At 49.4% G+C, this 16683-nt stretch overlaps 1 protein-coding gene and 1 pseudogene across 2 annotated transcripts in view; both read left to right on the top strand.

The window, feature by feature from the left end:
* Positions 1–16683, top strand: part of RSPH9 (radial spoke head component 9) — a 102108-nt gene that overhangs the window by 69153 nt on the left and 16272 nt on the right. The window lies entirely within an intron of this gene.
* Positions 845–2614, top strand: LOC120596125 (elongation factor 1-alpha 1-like; annotated as a pseudogene).

The following is a 16683-nucleotide window of genomic DNA, read 5'->3' as shown; positions in this document are numbered from 1 at the left end:
TTTCCAAAACATTGAAGTAGAGGGAACATTTACAACTCATTCCATGAGGCGAGCTTCGTTCTGATACCAAAACCAGAAAAAACACTGCAAGAAAACTACAGGCCAACATCTCTTATGCATGCGGATACAAAAATAATCAGTAAAGTACAGCACACAAAATTCAGCAGCATATTAAAGGAATTATACACAACCAACTGAGACTTATTCCTGAAATGAAAGGATGGTTCAATATATGAAAATCAGTCCACATAATACACCACATTAATGGAATGAAGGAAAAAAAACACACGATCATCTCAATTGATGCAGAAAAAAGAATTTGACAAAATACAAATAATTTCATGATAAAAACACTCAATACCCTAGGACTAGAGAAGAACTTTTTCAATATGACAAAGGCCTTATATGAAAAACCCACAGCTAACATCTTATTCAATGGTGGAAGACAGAAAGCTTTCCTCTTACAATCAGAAACAAGACAAGGATGCCTGCTTTTTGTCACTTCTATTCAACACAGTAATGGAGGTTTTAGCTAGAGCGATTAGGCAAGAAAAGAAATGAAAGACATCCAAATGGAATGAAAGTAGTAAAATTATCTCTGTTGACAGATGACATAATCTTACCTTAACTTACACGATGTATAAAAATTACCTCAAAATAGACTGGTGACCTAAATTTAAGAGCTAAAACTTTAAACTCTTAGAAAAAAACATAGGTGAACATCTTTAAGACTTTGGATATAGCAATGATTTCTTTAGTATGACACCAAAAACATAGGTGACAAAAGAAAAAAGAGATTAATTGAATTTCATCAAAAATAAAAACTGCCACTATATTGTACACTTAAAATGGTTAAAATTGTTCTTTTTCACAACGAGTTTGCCGCCAGAACACAGGTTTGAAAACTACCACTAAATCTAAGCCAAAAATGGGAAAGGAAAAGACTCATATCAACAATGTCATCATTGGACACGTAGATCTGGGCAAGTCTACCACAACTGGTCATCTGGTTTACAAATGTGGTGGGATTGACCAAAGAACCATTGAAAAATTTGAGAAGGAGGCTGCTGAGATGGGGAAGAGCTTCTTCAAGTATGCTTGGGTCTTGGATAGATTGAAAGCTGAATGTGAGCATGGATGGTATCACCATCGATATCTCCCTGTGGAAATTCGAGACCAGCAAGTATTATGTGACCATCATTGATGCCCTAAGACACAGAGACTTTATCAAAAACATGATTATAGGCACATCACAGGCTGACTGTGCTGTCCTGATTTTTGCTGCTGGTGTTGGTGAATTTGAAGTACATTATCTTGAAGAATGGGCAGATCCATGAGTGTGCCCTTCTGGCTTACACACTGGTTGTGAAAAAACTAATTGTTGGTGTTAACAAGATGGATTCCGCTGAGCTGCCTTACAGCCAGAAGAGATACGAGGAAATCGTTAAGGAAGTCGGTACCTACATTAGGAAAATTGGCTACAACCCTGACACAGTAGCATTTGTGCCAATTTCTGGTCGAATAGTGACAACATGCTTGAGCCAAGAACTAACGTGCCTTGGTTCAAGGGATGGAAAGGCACCCGTAAAGATGGCAGTGCAAGTGGAACCATGCTGCTTGAAGCTCTGGATTGCATCCTGCCACTAACTCGTCCAACTGACAAGCCTTAGCGTCTGCCACCCCAAGAAGTCTATAGAATTGATAGTATTGGTACTGTCCCTGTGGGGTGAGTGGAGACTGGTGTTCTCAAACCCGGCATGGTGGTCACTTTTGCTCCAGTCAATGTAACAACTGAAGTAGAGTCTGTTGAAATGCACCATGAAGCTTTGAGTGAAGCTATTCCTGGGGACAATGTGGGCTTCAATGTCAAGAACGTGTCTGTCAAAGATGTTCGTAGTGGTAATGTGGCCGGTGACAGCAAAAATGACCCACCAATGGAAGCATCTGGCTTCATGGCTCAGGTGATTATCCTGAACCATCCGGGCCAAATCAGTGCCAGATATGCACCTGTGCTGGATTGTCTCACAGCTCACATTGCTTGCAAATTTGCTGAGCTGAAGAAGATTGATCATCGTTCTGGGAAAAAGCTGGAAGATGCCTCAAAGTTTTTGAAATCTGGTGATGCTGCCATTGTTGACATGGTTCCTGGCAAGCCCATGAGTGTTTAGAGCTTCTCTGACTATCCTCCTCTGGGCCAGTTTTCTGTTTGTGACATGAGACAGACAGTTGCTGTGGGTGTCATCAAAGCAGTGGACAAGAAGGCAGCTGGAGCTGGCAAGGTCACCAGCTCTGCCCGGAAACCTCAGAAGGCTAAATGAATATTATCCCCAATACCTGCCACCTCACTCTTAATCAGCGGTGGAAGAACCGTCTCAGAAATGTTTGTCTCAATTGGCCATTTAAGTCTAATAGTAAAAGACTAATTAATGATCATAATGCATCATAAAACCTTCAGAAGGAAAGAAGAATGTTTTGTGGACCATTTGTTTTTTTGTGTGTGTATGGCAGTTTTTAAGTTATTAATTTTTAAAATCAGTACTTTTTAATGGAAACAACTTGACCAAAAATCTGTCACAGCATTTTGAGACTCCACTAAAACAAAGTTTAATGAGAACAAAGATGGTGAAAATTACAAATTTTATGTTATGTATATTTTACCACAATAAAAAAAGTTAAATAAAATTGAAGTCTTTATTTGTTTACAAGTTGGTTACAAGTCAACCCTGTCTCTACCACCCTACCATGAGTTTCTGCAGGCAGTGTTCCATTGTGGTTAGGGCCTCAAGCCCGGGAGACTGTGTTCACATCTTCACTCTGCCTCTGACCACTGTGTGACCACTGGCAAGTTTCTTAACCACTCTGGGCCTCTACAACCTCTTCTATAAAATGGGGGTGATGACAGCACCTACCTCATAGGGCATGGTGAAGTGTTAATGAGGTCACGTGCTTAAAGGTCTTAGAAGGATTCCTGGTACACAGGACATGCTCAATAGATGTTAGCTATTATTTTGTGGGCCTGGCAAAAGACAGATGGCTAGACAGTTTATAAAATGAATGTTCCATAGCAATCCCTGCTCCCCTCCCTGCCATCCCTGTGGGTATGTATTTGAATATTCAGAAGTGTATGCACGTACCCCAGGATGGGGAGAGGAGGGAGCAAGCCCTTTGCCCCTCTTCCCTGGTCCTATCCTCCTGGGCTCTGGCTTAGTCCACCTCCCCCAACTCTGTGAGCCTGTGTGCTGTCCCAGCCCAGCCTCCCCTCCCTGCTAGACTGGGCCAGGGGAGATTAGACAAGCTTCCCCCTCCCTGTCCTTGGGGTATTGTCCCCAGAGACAGTGGGAGCCCCACTCTTCTCTTCTTTCTGGCTTCCGCCTGTCCTTAAAGCGGGCCCCTGGGCGTGCCCAGGTTGAGGAGGAATGGAAGGGCCCAGATTTGGGGGTTAGCTTCAGTCACTGCTGCCATATCAATCAGGGCCCTTTCATCAGCCGGAAACAGCTGCACCCGGCTGCCCCAACAAGTCCAGACGGGGGTTCCCTGCCCCTCCCCAGCCTGCCCCTCTTGCCCCCCTTCCCCAGCTGACAGTCACTCTCACCCTTCCCCGGATGCAGGGGACAGGCTGGGGCAAGCCAGGGACATACTCAGTTTCCCTTCCCTGCTGCCCCTCCCTGGGGTGACACGTGCTTCCTCCCCTTCCTTCATCCCCATCTGCCCTAAGTCCCCAGGATCTGGCTGGGATAGGGGCTGGAAGGGTAATCAGGAGAGGAGTCCACAGGAGATTGATTATGGTCAGCCTGAGCTCCTTCGGCAAGATGCTTTAACCAGAGCCCTAGTACAGCAAGGTTGGGGGGAACCCTAGAGCACAGAGTGGGAAAGGCACTGGCCCAGGGTCACCCGGTGGCTAAGCCAATACTAGAAGCCAAAGTTTTGGATACTCGCTTTTCCTTACCCCGCAGCCTCAGTTTCCCTATCTGTGTATTGAGAGATTGCCCAGGGGTCTCCTGACCCCCTTCTAGCTCTGACATTATGGGCCTGCTCAGTCTTCTACCTTTCTCTCCTTATTTCTCTTTGCTGAGGTGCCTAGGTTTGCATGTGGAGGTGTCTAGGTGTGGGGTAAGGGAAGGGGACCCTTCCAGCCTCCGTTTTCAACAACATAACCCTCCCTGTTGACAAAAAGAGCAGAGGCTATTGTGTGGGGGTGCCCAGTTTGGGCAGTGGCCAGATTGGTTCTGTTGGGTTCACAGTCCCGTGTTCTGCCTGCTATACCATCCAGCCTGGAGACTGACAGATGCCTGATGTATTCGACTGACCAGCATCTGATTTTTCAAGGCAAACCCAAGGTGTGGGGAGGGTATGTGTGGTTTTGGTGACAAGGACCTGGGCAGGACCCATGGGAGTCGGAAGTCAGGATCCTAAATGGGGCAGGTCGGGGAGGGCCTGCTGAGGCAAACTAAGAACTGGGCATCCCAGGGTCTAGAGGTGGCACACCCTGGGCATCCCGGGGTCTAGATGTGCCCCAGCCTCCTCTGAGAGTCAGGACCTAGGCTGAAGTGAGGAGGGATCCCTAAGGCCAGATAAATGCTTCTCTCCCCACTCTGATTTGATTGCTCTGCCTGAAGGAGTAAGAGGACCAATGTCTTCCCCTTTGGACAGCATCACCAGACAAAGTCATGGCGTCAGGGGCAGGGGAAGGCAGGCTTTGCGAGCTATGGAATTTACTCTGGGACCCCTGGGCTCTTCTCCTGGCTCCCTCCCTCCCACCATGGGCTGTGTGATTTTTGGTGAGTCACCGAGACTTGGCCTCCGCATCTGGACAATGGGTTCCTGCCCTGCCCTCCCTGTACTGCAGGTGGGTGTGGGAATCGTCAGGAAGGAGACGGTAGGTCTCTGGGACAAGGGTCCTTCACCACGACCCGCCCCTCACCCTAAAGCCTGAGGCAGCTGCTGTAGAAAAAGACAATTGTCAATCAATCCTGAGTCAAACATCCTCATCTTTCAGAGAAGATCTGACACAGCAGCTGGCAGGCAGTGGCCCTGCCCTTGGGGAGCTTACTGTCAGAGCCAGCCAGCCTGTACAGGCTGGAGCAGACAAAGGCCCAATTTAAATCCCAGAATAAGGAGGGGAAGGAGGAGCCCCCACAGCCACAGTCTAGACACATAAAACTACAGAAGGCCTTCCTCGACCACCTCCAGAGGCAGCCATGTCCTTTGTCCTTCTCTCATCTCTCTCTGCTCCTCCCTCACTGCCAGGTGAATGTCTTCCGTCTCCCAGCAGGATGGGAGAACCAAGAGGACATCTGCCTCTGCTGCTCTGGGGCCGAGCACAGTGTCTGCTCATTCGGGACAGGCAGCGATGGCTGTAGCATCCAATCCCTGCCTGCTTCTTGTTCCCTGGATATAGCCCTTGGGCTGGGCTTGAATACTTTAGTTGTGGGGGAGGGGGGTAGTGGATATTACAAGGTCATGGGCAAGTGTGTTTTGGGAGAGATGTGGGGTCCAGAAGAAAGGGAAAGAGAAACATTGTTTCAGCCAGACCCTGGGGGAGGGGGGATCCCTGCGAAACTCAGAAGAGAATAGAAGCGGGGTGTCTAAGGGGTTCTCAGAGCTGCAGACCCCCTCCTCCCCATAATCCTTCTAGCTTGAAGCTGAATGCTGTGGGGGTATGGTGTCCTCAGACATAGACGGTCACTCCTAGAAAACTCTTCCCACATCTTGCTGGCTCCCTGTCTGGCATGGGAGTTGAGAATCTAGGACTCTTTGGGAGAAATAACCTGGATCCTGGAGACTCAAAAGGTCTGAGAGAGGCCTTGAGGCTGAAGAAAGCATGGTGAGGTCTAGCAGGGGCACATAGTGAAATGGCAGGGGCAAGGAGAGTCTTGGACTATGGGCAGGTCTAAGCAGTGGGAGGTGCCTGGGGTTGCCAGATAAAATTCAGGATTCCCAGTTAAATTTGAATTTCCGAATCCTCAGCTCTGAGACTCCCTTTTACGTAACAAAGGAGAGAATAAATAACAATTTTTTAGTATACCTCAAATATTGCATGGGATGGTGGGTGTCCTGTAATTTTATTTGCTAAACCCGACAACCCCACCCCCACATCCACCATGGCCTTCATCAGGGACACCTGTCTCCCTGGCTGCCTGGAAGAGGGGAAAGCCCCAGTTCCAGTGGTTGCCCTGCTGCCCGCTGGGCTGGGAAGGCTCTGGGATATGCTGGCTCCATGGCTGTCGCTGCAGGTACAGTGGCTGTGGTGAGCAGCAAGGCAGGGTGTGTGTGGAAAGGGGGAGGAGAACCGGGCAGTGGCAGAGCCAGAGAGACAAGGGAAAATTTTTCTGTAGGTTCCTGTCTCGTCCCCTCCCCAGACTCACCGCCACCAGGGGCCTGAGTCACTGGGGGCAGGGGATGGGACAGACCAAATTTTTCCACTCAGCCCCTAGCCCTGTAACACGGCTCACCTGATCGGCCCCGCCCACCGAGAGGGAAATTCCAGTTCTAAATCCTGTCCGGAATTCTCATTCTGGCCAGCCAGCTCTGCAATGGGGGTTGGGGAGCCTCTGGGGCCTGGGGAAACCTCTGGGACTCCCTTCTGCATAAAGAAGAGAGAGGCTTGCTGAGGGAGGGCTGGTGTGGGCACAGCTGGGACAACTGTGGGGCTGGGCACAGGGGCAGCAGGAATGTGAAATCTGAAGCTGAGGCAGGCTGGGACAATGTGTGTAAAGATTTCTCTTGAGCCCCCCACCCACCCCACTTCGGGTTCAATTGACACCAACGTCCACTGTCTCCAGCCCCAGTGTGTGTATTGTATGTGTGTGTGAGCGCACGTGCATGCGTGCGTGCATGCATGCCTGCCCTTCTCACCCAACTATGATGGTGGCGGGGCTGTAATTACAGAGCTATTGCCAACTTAAACCCCATATTCTTTAGCCTGATGTTCAAGGCCTTTTGTGTTCAGACCTCAAGGCACCTTTCCACGGTTTTCCACTGCTGCTCTTTGGTGCCCTGGGCTCTTGTCCAGGTCCTCAAATTCAAATGCCTACAGGGGCAGACAGGTAACTTTGGACAAGGGACATAGACTGGATGGAGGGGGAGGTGTGCTACTTAGCTTCTCAATGGTTATTGCATTTCTGGAATTCAAGACTCCAAAGCCCGTGCTCCTCCACCTCCAGCCTCATTGTTTACCTTCTGGCTCTGAAGATAGATTGAACCTTTTTCAAGGACACTGTGCAGGTCAGTGCAGGTGGGCCAGACAGAACACGTCTGAGGGCTGGATGTGGTCCATGAGGTGCCAATCTGCAACCTCCCCAACTGGCCAGATTGTACCTTTCATGGTTTCTTATATAGGCCCCTCCCATTCCTGCCTCTGTGCCTTTGCTTAAGCTGTTCCCTCTGCATGGATGCCCTCTGCCACTTCTGGGGGTCCAAATCCCACTCATCCTTCAAAGACCAGCTCACAGGCCACTTCCCCCATGAAGCCTCCATCATCTTTGCCTTGGACTCCCTCCATGCTCTGTCTGTGCATCTTTTATGACCTACATCACTTCCTGCCTTATGTTAAGTTTATTTATAGTCCTGTTGAATCACCTGTAGGGCTTGGTTCTGTGGTCAGTTAACCTCTGGCTGCCTGGCACAGAGCAGCAGTTCAATAAATAATTGTTAAGTGAATGTCAAATGGATAAATGTAAAAATCTCACCTATCCCTCTGAGTCACAATTGGGTTAAGATTGTGGCTCTGTCATTTATTACAGCTGTGTGACTTAGGGAAAGTTACTTTGAGCCTCAGTTTCCTCATTTGTAAAATGGGCGTATTAATAGTATCTACATCTGCTGATAGTATGAAGAATAAATGTGTTATGCATAAAAATCACTGAGAAGTGTACCAAACACATCCAATAAGTACAAGCCATCATCATTATCATTATTATCATTATTATTACAAAGCTCAGACTCTGCCTCCCCCATGAAGAATTCCCAAGTTCCGCAGTTGAAATTAATTTCTCTCCATTGATATTGTATTTGGTCTGCCTTGTGTTATAATTAATGGTTTACATAACTGACTCTCCCATCAGATTGTCGCTCTTGGAGGGCAGGTCCATGCCTCATTGATCTCTGTTTCTCAGTCATTCATGCAGCAGTTTCTGAGTGTCTTTGAAAGCCAGGCCTTGTGCAGGATCCTAGAAATACACTTGTGAGAAGCTATGTCTCTTATGGGACTTGGCGCTGTGCCTAGGTTAGTGTTTGCAGAGTCACCTTCTTCTTGTTACCTGGTGTGTCCTCGCATCACTAGAGATTGGCTGAAATGGGGCAGAGGGGTCAAGGCAGCTAAGTGCAGGCTCAGCAGCTCTATTCACAACGTGGCAGGGAGGGCAGGGAGGACTGGCACTGAGGTAGTAGTCTGCAGGCTGGAGATGGGCGTGCCAGATCAGCCCACCGGCCTTGGGTCCTCCAGGTGAGGATTGGGATGGTCCTGGCAGTGTAGGGACCAGCTCTGTGCCCAAGCCAGGTGGACACCCCCACAACTCCTGGGTAACCCTTCCAGTTTCTGCACCCCTGCATCCCCAGAGTCAATCAGCTCCAACTTCAAAATTCAGTCCTTATAACCATGATGCAACCTGAAGAGAAAATTGCGAACCAGACGTTTCTAAGCTCTATAGCCAGACTCCTGGGTGTGATTTCCAGCAAGTTACTAGGTTTCTCTGGAACTTAGTTTCCTCATAAAAGGAATTATTTGAGTTACTATCTGTATAGTTCTTAGCATTATTATGGGTTAGTTGCACTAGGCTGGCAGTTAGGAGATCCAGGTGGATTTCTGACCCACTCCTAACTCTCTGGGGACTTGAACAAGTCCTTTCAGTCTCCCAGGCTGTAACATAAGGAGTGGTGTATACTGATCTCCAAGGCTCCTCCCATCTCTGAGGGCCTTTGAGCTGAAGATTCTGTCCCTGGGGTCCAGCCCCTGTAAGTGGGCCTTGGCCCCTCTAATCTTAGGGGCCAATTTCTCTCTGAGAAGTGGAGGGTCATTATCACTCAGATCCCAGGAATCCCAATTCCCCGGTTCTAGTTCCAGTCTTGGGACTTGAGTCTTTAGTCCCCGACCGAAGGCCCTAAGCCTGGACATGCTCTTCTTTCGCCAACTCCATTTGCATGTGGGGCTAAGTTCAGTGTCACCCCAGGCAGCACCTGGGTTCCTGTGTGTGCACACTTCACCCTCCCATCCCTTTGCCAGAAGCCATTGACTGTCCAAGGGCCACAGCAGGAGGCAAAGAAAGAGGGGAAGGTGCTTCTGAACCTGGCCTGCAGAGGTACATGGCATAAGATGAGCAGGAGGGATTGGCCTTGTCTTTAAGGCCCACACAGCTGTGAGTGGGGATTCTGAGCACGTGTGGCTCTCGCGGGCCTTGGCTGAGAGTCTTGGTGGGCCATGGACAGGGAGGGGCAGCCATTTTTTGGCCTCCTACCTGTACCCCAGCAGGATCAATCAGTGATCCTCCAAAGGCAGGGGAGAGAGAAGGTGGTGCTGAGAGAGTGGGCTTGGGAAAACTAGCACAGGATCCAGGGCCCCCTCCCCCACCCAGGCCTGGATGAAAGCTCCTTCCCTAACCTGTAAGTCCCTGGTCCTCATTAATCCTCCAGCAATACAGATTCAGAGGCCTCCACCCTCAGGTCTGGTGGGGAGGGGTCAAGTGTTGATTTCTCTGTCCCTTCTCCCTTCCCCCACCAACCAGGCTGGGCCTGAGCACCTGACTGAGTGGTTAGTGGGCAACTGGGGGCCACCAGGACTCCAGGATGGAGCTTCTGGGAAGTGGAGGAGGGAGAAGACAGGCCTCGGAGGGGAGGAGTCCTGGGAAAAGAGGGAAAAGAGGAGGAGGTGGTGGTGATGTTCTGACCAAGTGGGAGAGTCCCTGGCAAGAGACACTTCTCCCTTCCCCTTGCCCCCTGCCACCCCGGAGATCCCCTGCTGAGAGGTGCCTAGAGGGCAGGCACGGGCACTCAGTTCAGCACCTCTGCTGGAGCAGAGCAGCGAGGGCCCAGGAGTCAGGCTGGGTGCCCTCGGGTCTTAGTTTCTTCAGCTCTCCAATGGGGCAGATCACTCCTTACTGGCTCTTGCCTCCCCTCCTGGGGCGAGCATGAGGGCAGAGGGAAAAGCCAGGGGGAATACACTTTGGCAGGTAAGCATGGCAAGTGCTGGAGGAGCCTGGGGCCAGCCTTTGCAATTGGCTCCTGGTCCTGATGGCCTAGTGCTGGCCTGCGTTGTTTCCACTGGCCCAGAGCTTCCTGGTGGTGTGGAGCAACCCTGTTCCTTCCCTTTTACCTCCATTTCTCCCAGGGCTGCTGAGAATAGCTTCCCAGGGCTCTTCTTTCTTTGCTGCCAAAAAAGGGCTTGGGAAGCCCAAGGTTCTCTGTGTCCACCCATCCTCCATGTCTATGGGGCTCCCTAGGTGGGCGTGCTGAGCTGGGGCCTGCTGGGAGCTCCAGGGAGGGAAGACAGCCTGTCCGCAGGCAGCTTCTAGGCTGATGACCAAGACCCAGTCTCCAACCCCTGAAAACAGGCTTGGGACAGACAAACAGGCTCTGTATAGCATCTACTGTTGATTGAAAGGGGCAGGTGGTCAGTAATACAGACCATGAACATAATCAACTCTATTTCATCGAAAGCAAGACATGCAATTCAATTACCTACCACCAAGAAGAAAGAACACTGTTAATTAAACTATGACACAGTGCCTTCTTGTTAATGATTACAAGGCACATTGTGATTTCAGAGATGTTCAAATGTGAAAAATGTGTGTCAGAGAACCAAACTAAAGTTAAAAACATTTCTCTTGGACACATTTTCTCTGCATCTAATAGTGTTTACTTAGAAGGGGTGTTCTGAGATTTACCAGATTAGACGTGTCACGCAATCAGCATGGTGACTGGCGCATAGTAAAAGATCACTAAATGTTCACTATTATTGCTGTTGCTATTATATGTACATGAATTTTATATGTATATGAAAGTGCTTTTTGTTAATTTTGTATTGTCTAGAGGCTAAGGTCCCTGAGAACACAAGTAGCTAGACCAGAGGAGCCAGGAGAACTGAGGAGGAAGTTTAGAGGGGCTCTACTTCATGGGTGAAATCTACAGTGTAACTATGGTCCCTGGGGAGCCCTCAGTAGGGGGCTGAGCTCAAAGATTGCATTTGCCAGTCTCTCACAAAAGTGCTGCCCCAGACTCATTGCCCCTATTGATCAATTAATCAATATTCAATCAACTCATTCATCTAGACATTTATTCAGCACCTGTGCCTTCACAGTAACTGTGCTTAGTCCCCTCCTCCTCCAATATCTCTCACATGCCCCCCTCAACGGCCCCCCTTAAGAACATCCAGGTCTCAGCTATTCGAATTGGCACATCAAAGGCGGGTTGGCCCTGACCCCTCTTCAGGGGCTTTTTTCCATGGATCAGCCAGAGAAGTATCAGCTCCTCCCTCCTTCTTACCATCCACCGTCTCGCCCACACAGGGAAAGGGGTCTTCGTTACCCAGATGCTCCTGGGCCTTTGTAGAGTCTGTTCTCTTTACCATGACACTCTCAGCCCCGTTCTGTGCAAAGCCTCATTCCTTCCCCTTCATTACAAAGGGTTTTCGAGCTCTTCTCCAGGAAGCCTTCTCTGAGAATGCCTGCCCCCAACTCAGCTCCTGTGCCCTATTTCTTAGTGTACTCAAGACATAGTCCGTACCCTGCAAATTTGGCCTCCTGTGGTCTGGGCTTCTCTCTTGTCTTTGTGTCTCGGCTCAGGTGGCCAGATGCCAGCTGTGCAAGATTAGGTCACCTAGGATGTCTGTAGGATACTGCTGCCCCTGACTTTAAATTCTGAGCTTTTATCTCCCAAACCCATGTGGTGTGCTCATGGGAACTAGGCACTATGACAGGCACTGGGGGTGGCCCTGCCCTCAGAGTCCCCTCTCAGCCCACTGGGCTACAATGTCCTCCCCTGTCACACCACATTTCTCATGCCTCAAATCCTTAAATCCGAGCCTCCTCCAGTGGGGATGTATACTGTGCCCCCCTTGGATTGGGATAGTCCCCTTGAGGGACGGAAGCTGTGTGGAAGCTGTCTGGGACACCCTTGTCTACCCTCAGCCACAGAGTACTAAATCAATCCTGTCCCCGCACCCCCTCCTACTCAAGCAGGCCCTCTGTTGTTTATTGTTCAAGTACGGACCTCAGGGGTCCAGGCGTTTCCCACACCCAGGACTGAGCTGTCCCGTCCCCAGCTTTCCAAGAACAGGTTCCGTTGAGTGCACACGGTTGTGAAATGATCCTGCTGGGCCCTCCAAGAGATGAGGCCATTTGTGGGCTGAGTGGGCTGCTGCTGGCTGCCAAGGGTCAGGCAGGGGACCTGTATGTGCCAGGAGCCAGGACTCCGGCTGCAGCCTCAGGGAGCAGTTCCGCCCTCCTGCTTTCCTCCCCACTAAGGCTTCTCCAGCGGATAAGACACAAGGAGGAAAATAGACCTTTCAAGCTGGGGGGCAAGATTGCTATGTAATCTGTGGACCCAGAGCAAAATGAAAATGCAGATTCCTTATTCGAGGGCAGAGCATTAAGTTGAGCCTGGGGGTCTGTCACTCACTCTGCCGGAGGGACCCTACGAGTCCTATGGCCAAACTCCATGCTGTATGGAGGAGGGGGTCTGTGACCTGAAAGGGGCGGGGCCCTGGAACGGAGCCTGGGACTCCTACTTCCTGTCCAGTGCTTATTCTCAGCCCCACTGCACCAGGAAGGCCTTCTTTCTGTCCTGGGCCTTCTCACTCACCTTGTCCTCCTTGCATACTTCCGAGTCTCCAGAAAGTTTCTCTGTCTCCCAAGCTCTCCTCTTCCAGAAAGCCTTCCTTTCCTGTTTAGACTTAAACCGCTGATTATCCCCAAGCTTTTTACCCCTTCTAGGCTCACTCACATAGCTCTGCCATTGAACTTCTGAGTCTTTGTTTATTTATATATTAGTATATGTTAGTGAGAAGGAACAGCTTCCTTTCCTTGTCCACCAGTCTTCGGGGGGTCTTCCTCTCAGACTAGCGGCTCCCTGAGGACAGGGCAGGCCCTCTCTTCAGACTGGGGGTTCCCTGGGATTGGAAGTCTTTCTTGGGGCCTCCCTCTTAGGCTTGCCTCAGCACACTGGAGGCTCTTCCAACGATGTTACACTGAAGGGGTGACTATACCCCTGTGTGGTGCCCAGTTGGCTGTGTGTGTTGGGGCGGGAGCTGTTCCTGGTTCCCCACTACCTTTGTTCTCCTTTCTTGACCAGTGGCAGCACATTCTGTGTGTAAAGCTGGTCGGGGGAGATGGAGCCGGGGTGAGAGAGGGAAATAGGGGCAGTAGGAGGCAGTGTGGCCTCTGCACCCCTCCTCCCAGCAGGGCCCCAGTGGAAAGCGGGCAGTGTGACCTCCCTTCTATGGCCTCCCCTGGGGTGTGAGGGAGGAGGGCTGGTCTTGGGCTGGGGTCAGGGTAGGGAGAGCAGCCACTCAGCTGAGGACAGTCACTCAGAGGCAGAGTTTGAGGCATTTGGGCTGGCAGAGGAGAAAGGAGGGAATGTGAGGAATATCCTGACTCAGCAGTCACCCCCCACCCCCCCAGCTCGAGAGGCGTTGGGGGAGGACTGATTGCTGAGAACATACAGATGGTGGAGGCCTGTCTGTCCCTCCCTCTTCCCCTCTCCATTCTGAGTCCCCCTGGACTGTATTTGGGGAGGAGGCTGGGGACAGATAGACGTCAGAAACATTGGAGCCTCTCAAAGATACTGGGAAGGCAAAGAAAGAAACTGAGGGAGGGGAAATGGGGGCACTTTTGACATTGTCATAGCTAAGAATATCAGTGACATGCAAAAGAATGCTCCAAACATGAAGAAGATTATTCTTTTGTGGGGACAAGCTGGGGGACAGTATGAGGGGAAGGCTTGGCTAGGGAGTAATGCGGAAGAGGTCGAGGGGTCTTCAGAATGAGCAAACAGTGGCCTGAACCCCCGGCCCAGCTGAGTGGGAGGTGGATGGGAGCCAGCTTTAGCGGAATCTAGAGCCCTTTCCCACAACTTGATTATAAGCTTTGTTAAGGCAGGGACCAACTCATAACATCTCTTAATTATCTGACAACCCCTCCACAACGCTGGGTGCATAGTAGGCATTCTGCCCAAGCTTGATTTTGAGTGTGCTTAAATTATTTTTAAAGCGGTCCTGCAATATCATATACCCCGAATTAAACTCACACCCATAATCCCGGCTATTTACATTTCTCCTTGTACCTTCCACTGTCTTTATAGGTATACACTTATGTAAGGCCAACTTATGTAAACTCAGCATGAGTCAAGCTTTTCCAGCGGCCTTGGCAAGAGAGCGCGCTGCCTGACGGGTGTAAACGGGTCTGGCAAAAGTTCCGAAGTAACCCTTTTTCACCAGCAAGGAGAACCGGTGGCACCCTCAAGAGGCAGGTTTCTCTCCTCTCTCTTGTGTTTATACTGCTGTCAAACAGATACCGACTTTGTTTATCTCCAGATATGAAAGAGTTCTGACGTATGTAAAAATGGATTTACATAATATTTTCCAGAACGGAATACTAACCTGATTCGAGGACTACTTGTGTGCAGCAATGGTTGGTTATCATCATGTATAGGTACCCAACCATTTTGAGCTGGGAAACCCTATTTTAACACTAAAAAACTTCAAAATGTCACATAACTCCAAAGGACAGTTGTATGACACGTATTCATTATTTGAGAAACTCTGTGAAGGCACCAGCGTGGTGAAGTTAGGAATACAGTCATCCTTCTATATCCGCAAGTTCTGCATCCTTGGATCCACCCAACCGCAGATGGAAAATATTCAAAAAAAGTTACGTTGTTGCTGACAAGTACTATGTAGTTAGGCCTATGGAGGTTGCATCTCTATTGAACATGCACAGATTTTTTTTTCTTGTCATTATTCCCTAAACAATATAGTATAAAAATTATTCACATAGCATTTACATTGTGTTAGATATTATAAGTAATCTAGAGATAATTTAGAGTATATGGGAGGATGTGTGTATGTTCTATGCCAATACTATACCATTTTATATAAGGGACTTGAGCATCTTGGATTTTGGTATCCAAGGAGGTGGTCCTGGAACCAATCCCCCTGCAGATATCAAAGGATGACTGTAAGTTGAAATGAAATTTCATATCATTAAGCTCTCTAGTATCTACATAAGTTTGAAAGAACAATAACAAATATATTCAGGAATAATATTCGCTCAACTATTGAGCAAAGATGTTCATGACAGTATTATTATTTAAAGTGAAAGGACTAGATACCCTTGGGAGGAATCATCCGTAATTTGGGTACATGTTGTCACCATTTAACTGTACGGTGAGACTGTAGGGAGAAGTTCACATGAAAAATGGGAAAGGAAGACATTAAAACACAGTATTTTGCTTGTTTTGCTTGTGAAAATTCAGTGGTCCTTGGGGGAGGAGAGGGAGGGTGGGTGGCGGGGAGGAGTTGCGCAGATGGTCTCAAATCTGTGGGTGCTGAGAAGTCCATTCTGAGAGCAATTAAGTTAGTGTTAGGCTTTGAGTTCTGGGTGGCAGTGGGGAGAGGAGGCAGGCAAGGGCCATATCACACAGACGCCTGCGGGAGATGCTAAGCAGAGGCTTTATATCCTTAGAGAGGAGACTGCCTCTCTGGGTGCGGTATAAAAGACAACTGGGAAGTTCTTCCTTGTGCTGAGATCCTTCTTGCCGTGGTTTCTCTTCTTTGTTCCTCTTCGTTTTATATAATTGTTCCTCTTCATTTTATATAATTGCTCAATGTGCCGGGCAGCTGAGTGTAGGTCTTCAATATGCAGTTCCAAGGACCCTATTTCCCAAACTCCACATCTTGGCTTGAGGTTTGACAAGTCCCAGAAGAGCTATGGGGATTATGAAGCAGGATACATAAAATAATTAAGGCTGTCCAGAAAACCAGAGCAGGAGCAGAGAAGCTACAGCCAACTCCCACCTCCCCTCCCTCCTGCCTTCCCCCTTAAGTGGCTGGGAGCAGTCAGCCCAGGCGCTCTGGGTCTTCACAGCATCTTCAGCTGAGTGCTTCTCCAACCAAGAGCAACGTGCTGAGGGAGCACTTGTAAGCCATGGGGGCAGGGGTCAGAGTGCTTTTTAATTTCTTGTTAGCGAGGACAGCTGTAGAACTCAAGCAATTAAGGAGGAAGACTCCCCCAGGATGCCAGAGGGCCAGTCCCCCAACCTAGCTGCGCAATCTTCCTCCCTTCCTCCTATTCCATTCCTCAGCCCCATGTACACACACACACGCACACACACGCAGAGGCTTTCCCTCTCTGGGCCCAGGAAGCTGGGGGCTATAATTGTAAGGAAGAAAGGGTTGCATAGGGATCCCTTCCTCTGGGCTTCATTTAAAGGGAACAGGACAGGGAGAGGCTACTGAATCTAGAAGATGTCTTCTTCATCATCTGCTCCTGGAGGTGGGCTGGACTTATTGAAAGGAAATCCGTTCTTTTTGGAGTTGGTATTGAGGTTGAGGGCATATAAATGACCAAGGTCATAGCAGCCTTCCCCCTAACCCAGCCTGACCTTTGAGGGTGCAGGAGAAGGGTTTCAGCTGGGAAGGACAGGGAGGAGCTTTTCTTTTATTCTAAGGTCTCCAGGGCATTCTACATCTTACAA

The sequence above is a fragment of the Pteropus medius genome, unplaced genomic scaffold (genome assembly GCF_902729225.1).
Source record: "Pteropus medius unplaced genomic scaffold, Ma_sr-lr_union100, whole genome shotgun sequence".
NCBI lineage: Eukaryota > Metazoa > Chordata > Mammalia > Chiroptera > Pteropodidae > Pteropus > Pteropus medius.
The sequence above is the reverse complement of the archived record's forward strand: the minus strand, read 5'-3'. Positions and strand labels throughout refer to the sequence as shown.